At 37.8% G+C, this 6000-nt stretch overlaps 1 protein-coding gene across 3 annotated transcripts in view; it reads left to right on the forward strand.

The window, feature by feature from the left end:
- The first annotated feature begins 5881 nt into the window (after positions 1-5881).
- Positions 5882-6000, forward strand: part of LOC148942595 (uncharacterized) — a 156108-nt gene continuing 155989 nt past the window's right edge. For 2 of the 3 annotated variants that reach the window (XM_089102581.1, XM_089102583.1), the window contains exon 1: positions 5971-6000. This exon is cut by the window's right edge. The gene's annotated coding sequence lies outside the window, so the exon portion shown is untranslated. Of the gene's footprint in view, positions 5939-5970 lie in introns of those variants that run through there. The other variant, XM_089102582.1, reaches the window with a different exon arrangement.

Genomic DNA, 6000 nt, shown 5'->3' on the forward strand with positions numbered 1-6000 from the left:
AAATATATATTTATAGTCAGAGGGGACATGTGTCTACTGCCCCAATTGGTGTCATGGACTCGTTATATATCTCCCGGCCCCGTATATGGAATTTCATAGAGGTATCATATTTTATTTATTGATATTTGGCAGTCCTTGAGCTTCCTCTCTCCTCTTAACAATACTTCACTACCCTCTTCCGTTTTACATAAGATTCACCTGCCATATGGATCGCATATGCTATAATCACTTCCAATGAATTGAAATATTTTACTAATAAGGCAGTGCAAAGCAGAAACTCAATTCCAGCTTTAATTTTGTAATCCTGTACACTACCAGCAGTTGAGTTAAAAATTAATTTAATCAGCTTATTAACCAAACTACAAAATTGAAGTTTTTGTATAAATCAATTTAAAAAACTTTTTCCACAAAATGAGTTTTTCAAACAAAAGTAAAGAACTCCATTAAACAAAAAATTAGCAAAAATAAAATAAAATAATCTACCAAGCGTGAAACTACCACAAATCAGCTTCGATAAATAAATGAAACCCAAAACGAACAGAAATTACAATAATTAACCAAGTCAAACTCAAAATGAGCAGAAATTAACGTAAGTTGGGCGCAAAACAAATATGCCTTCCCAAGGCCAGAACAAAATTTACACTTTACTGAAGAAATATAAATATTTTTACTTTTATAACTTTAACAAATCAAATAATATTAACATTTTGATTACTAAATATCAGTGTATGTATATTAAACTGACAATACACATTCATTTATATCTTTTCAGTAAAGTGCAAATTATGTTCTGGCCTTGGGAAGGCATAGGGGTTTTGCGCCCAACTTATGTTAATTTCTGCTCGTTTTGAGTTTGACTCGGTTATTCATTGAAATTTCTGTTCGTTTTGGGTTTCATTTATTTATCGATGCTGATCTGTGGTAGTTTCACGATTGGTAAACTATTTGATGTTATTTTTGCTCATTTTTGTTTCATGGAGCTCTTTACTTTTCTTTGAAAAACTTATTTTGTGGAAAAAGTTTTTTAAATTAATGTCTGTTCGTTTTATATTGACATAGTCTTTTCAGGGAAAAAGAAAATAATACTTTAAATCTTTCAGTTTTTAAGACTTTACAGTTTGGCCTGCTATTTGTATGCTGGAGAAGAATTTTCAGCAATTTTTAACAACATACACCCTTTTAAAAATCTGGACACAAATAGTACTGTTTAATTTAGTTTCATACCTCCTCTGGTTGACCTGAAATGGAAAACTTGATACCATTCGCAAAAAAATCTGTTTGCTTTCTTTGATAGCTTGGATATACTTACACTATTTTGATTTGGTTGAATTTTAAGAACATAATTAGGTGGTTGGGCGTGGGTGGTGAGGAGTAGAAGGGGAATTATTTGCCATCCATTCAGTTTCGACTGTTAAAAAGGATATAATCCCGTTCTATTTTCAATAGACTGGGCTTTTTTGGAATTTTTCTCGACAACACCTTTAATACGAAGTGCCCTGGTCTAAACAACAAAAACGACAAAAAATAACATATTATACCCACATCAATATTTCCTATAGAAATGGCAAGCCGTACAATCACTTTAGACTATTGAAAAGGACACTAGGCCTTTCGATTTCCAATCGAATGAGCCCTTTTTGAAACGACAACGCTTTTTATAAACACCTTATATGCCCCAAGGCCATAAATTACAACCCTTACCCTAAGGTCTGTTAAGGTGGTTGTCATCCTCTAAGACCGAATTTTCAGAACTTTCAACTACGTTAAACAACAGGGCAATCTCAAAATTTTGATTTGATGTGTTTGGGGAAATGGTGGGAGTGAGAGGGGCGGTAGTCGCTCTCCAATCACTTTATACTATTAAAGATGTCCCTAGTCCTTTCGATTTCCAATCAAATGAGCCCTTTTGAAGTTTCTACGACAAAAATTTCAATAAAAATCTGATATGCCCCCAGGGCATAACTTAGAACTCTTGCCTGGAGGGCTGGGGGGATGTTATTCTCAAAGACATAACTTCCAGAACTTTCTCCTGCTTTGAACAAAATGGCTATCTAAAAACTTTGATTGGATATATTTGGAGGAATGGTGGGCATGAGAGGGGGGTTACTTACCCTCCAATCACTTTCGACTATTACAAAGGGCACTAGCCCTCTCAATTTCGAATTAAATGATCCCCTTTTGAAGTTTTACGGCATAACTTAAAACCCTTGCCCTGAGGGTCGTGGGGGAGTGTCCTCCTCTTTACTTAGTCACCGTTTCTTGTCTGGTTCTTGAGTGTCCCCGTTCTTTACTTAGGCAGCGCGATCCTGCTGCCTATGATTTATACAACAAATTTCTATATGAACCTTATATGCCCCCGAGGGCATAACTTACAACCCTTGCACCGAGGGCTCTGAGGGGGTTAACATCCTAAAAGACCTAATTTCCAGAACGTTCAACTACGTTGAACAAATGGATATCTCAAAATTCTGGTTGGATGTGTTTTGGAAAATGTCACGCGTGAGAGGGGCGTTAGTTGCTATCCAATCACTTTAAACTATTAAAAAAGGCACTAGCCCTTTCAATTTCCAATTGAATGACCCCTTTTGAGGTTTCTACAACAACGCTTTCAATAAAAACTTTATATGCCCCAGGGCATAACTTACAACCCTTGCACTGAGGGCTCTGAGGGGTATATCATCCTAAAAGACCTAATTTCCAGAACTTTCAACTACGTTGAACAAAATGAATATCTCAAAATTTTAATTCGATGTGTTTGGGAAAATGGTGGGCGTGAGAGTGGCGTTAGTCGCTATCCAATCACTTTCAACTCTAAAAAGGCACTAGCCCTTTCAATTTCTATTCGAATGAGCCCTTTTGAAGTCTCTACGACAACACTTTCAATAAAAACTTTATATTCCCCCATGACTTAACTTAACATCCGTGCCGTATACCCTGTGGGGGGAGGGGCTATCAACCACACTAACTCTATTCCCAGAGTAGTCAACAACATTGAGCGAAATTATCATCCAAAAAATTTTAGTGGTTGTGTTTTGGGAAATGATGAGTAACGGAAGGGGGTTAGTTGCCATCCAATCACCTTTGAATATTGAAAAGGGTACTATTCCTTTGAATTTCCAATCGAATGAGCCGTTTTTCAAGTTTCTACGACAAAGATTTCAATACAAACCTTATATGCCCCCAGGGCATAACTTACAACCATTGCCTGAGGGCTTTGGGGGAGTGTCCTCCTCAAAAACATGTTTTCTATCTGGAAATCAACTACGCTGAACAAAATGGCTATCTCAAAATTTTGTTTGGATGTGTTTGGGGAAATGGTGGGCGTGGGGGGGGGGCTAGTTGCCCTCCAATCACTTTCGATATTTAAAAAGGGCACTAGCCCTTTGAATTTCCAATCGAATCATTCTTTTTTGAAGTTTCTACGACAACACCTTCATTAAAAACCTTATATGCCCCCAGGGCATAACTTATAAAAATTGCCCGAGGGTGTTGGGGGAGATTCCTTCTCAAAAAGATATGTTATATTTGGAGATCAACTACGCTGAACAAAATGGCTTTCTCAAAATGTTGATTGGCTGCGTTTGGGGGAACGATGGGCGTTGGGGGGGGGGCTAGGTGCCCTCCAATCACTTTCGACTACTAAAAAGGGTACTAGCCCTTTGAAATTCCAATCGAATGAGCCTGTTTTGAAGTTTTTACGACACCGCCTATAAAAACCTTATATGCCCCCAGGGCAGTGCATAACTAAAAACCTTTGCGCGGAGGGTGGAGGGGGAGGGTCCTCCTCAAAAACATAGTTTCTATCTGGAAATCAACCACGCTGAACAAAATGACTATCTCAAAATTTAGATTGGATGTGTTTTGGGGAATGATGGGTGTTGGGGGGGGGCTAGTTGCGCTCCAATCAGTTTTGACTATGAAAAAGAGCCCTAGAAGTCTCAATTTCCAATCAAATGAGCCCCTTTTGAAGTTTCTACGACGATCCCCTCCATATGAAGTGCTCTGCTCTAAAGGAAAAATAATAAATAGTACATTGTGCCAACAACGTTCTTATATGCCTTCAGGGCATAACTTAAAACCCTTTCCCCGAGGGTTGTGGGGGAGTGTCCTCCTCAAAAATATATTTTCTATCTGGAAATCAGCTACGATAAACAAAATGGGTATCGCAAAATTTTGAGTGGATGTGTTTGCGGGAATGATGAGCGTGGGGGGGGGGGGGGGGCTAGATGCCCACCAATCACTTTCGACTATTAAAAAGGGCACTAGCCACTCCAATTTCCAATCGAATGAGCTCTATTTGAAGTTTCTACGACAACTCCTTCGATACGAAGTGCCCGGTATGGATAAAAAAAACACATTGTGCCCACATCGTTCTTTACTTAGGCAGCGCTAGCGTGCTGCCAATAATTGATGTACTAAAAACGGAATAAAGAGTTTCCCTTAGTTCCCATTGCTGCTTTTTGCAAAGAACACAGAGTTTTTATGGATTACGGACAATATTTTACCAGTATTATTTTACAAGAAATGTAAATTCGTGTGTGGCTAATTTTTTCAACTTATGCCGGAAATCTTGCTAAAAAATCACGTAAATATCTAATTATTAAAAATATATTGTATTATAAAACTGTTCACCATTTTAAAGTTTTATAGCAATTCGTTACATTAGGCTGACTACTTCTAATCTAATCTTAATCAAGAAAAAGTAAAGTTTATTCTTGTTTTTTCCATGCTATGCCTGCAATTTGAATGTGTTTTTGTGCTTTTACCTGCAAGATTTACCGTAAATCGCAGCATGCGGAAACTAAAGGATTATTTTCACAATAATTCCAGTTTGGGTAAAAATCTATTATCCCGTGAACCTGTGTTGTTGCACTGGATTTCTTCATCAAAAATATTTGTCGCTTCGAACTTACACTCATCCATCCCTTGTTAAACTTGACGGAGATCTCTAGCTGAACTTTGCCTTGAGACTAGACTAGAACAGGAAAACCGACAAAAAGTTTATGATACAGTTGTTTGTGTGCCCTATCTTAAATAGTTAAAAAAGGATCGTGTATCTGGATGCCTTAGGCTATGTATGATGACGTTGATGCGTGCTAGAAGCCTGAGAATCTGAAGATAGACCATAGACGAGCACAAGCTCTCAATTGATTTGTACCATAAAATTACTTAAATGTACTTCTGTATCACTTATATTTTGTCCGTTAACTCGACAGATGAATCCTTTTTTTGTGCAAGAAATGGTTGGTTTGGCGTGATTAAGAGGTGAAAACAAGTTAACCTTCCATCCTTGTCAAAATGGGCTATAAGGATCCGTCATAGATCATTTTTATTAGAGTTGTGTTTTCAAGCACCGGGTTTGAAACGTGTTTTGAGTGGGTTCAACAAAATCGTTTCCAGATTCTCTGTGTTTAACCTAGCACAACTTTAAAGCATTTTTATCTTAATGGTTCTAAGCGTGTTGAGCACGGGTTCCTCAAAACTGTAACGCGTGAAAATAGCAAAGATGAACATGGGTTCGAAGAAGACATTTGCTTGTGTTTGAACACGGCACTCAAAACAATATCCTGCTTAATCTTTGTCGAACTCCGTATAGAATGGGGATGCCCTAAAACAACGCTCTGGTCTGACATTATAGGTGTTTTCTATTGAAAAACCATATTCTTAAAACACGATCGACAGTTACCAGTGGAACAAAAAAGTTTATGAAACTGGATTGTCGAATTGCAACCTCTGGAACAACAAAGTTTATAAACCCAACCCACGGCTTGGCAAAATCAACAACCCAAATCCACAATCTTCCTTTTGAGCATTGTTGTCGAATTCACAATCTAGATTCATCCTGAATCTGGTCGACTATGGTCTCCTGCTTAAATTTTTTTTGTTGCTAGCAACATTGGAAAAATTTTAAATCTGAATTTCATGGTCTTGCTGCAAGGTGAGTTAAGCATTTTGGGGAAATTCGAAAACACAAAGCTTGCTTGTAGTCATCAGTGGATT

Source organism: Artemia sp. Qi Xiang Cuo, chromosome 16 (genome assembly GCF_049724085.1).
Source record: "Artemia sp. Qi Xiang Cuo chromosome 16, ASM4972408v1, whole genome shotgun sequence".
Classification (NCBI taxonomy): domain Eukaryota; kingdom Metazoa; phylum Arthropoda; class Branchiopoda; order Anostraca; family Artemiidae; genus Artemia; species Artemia sp. Qi Xiang Cuo.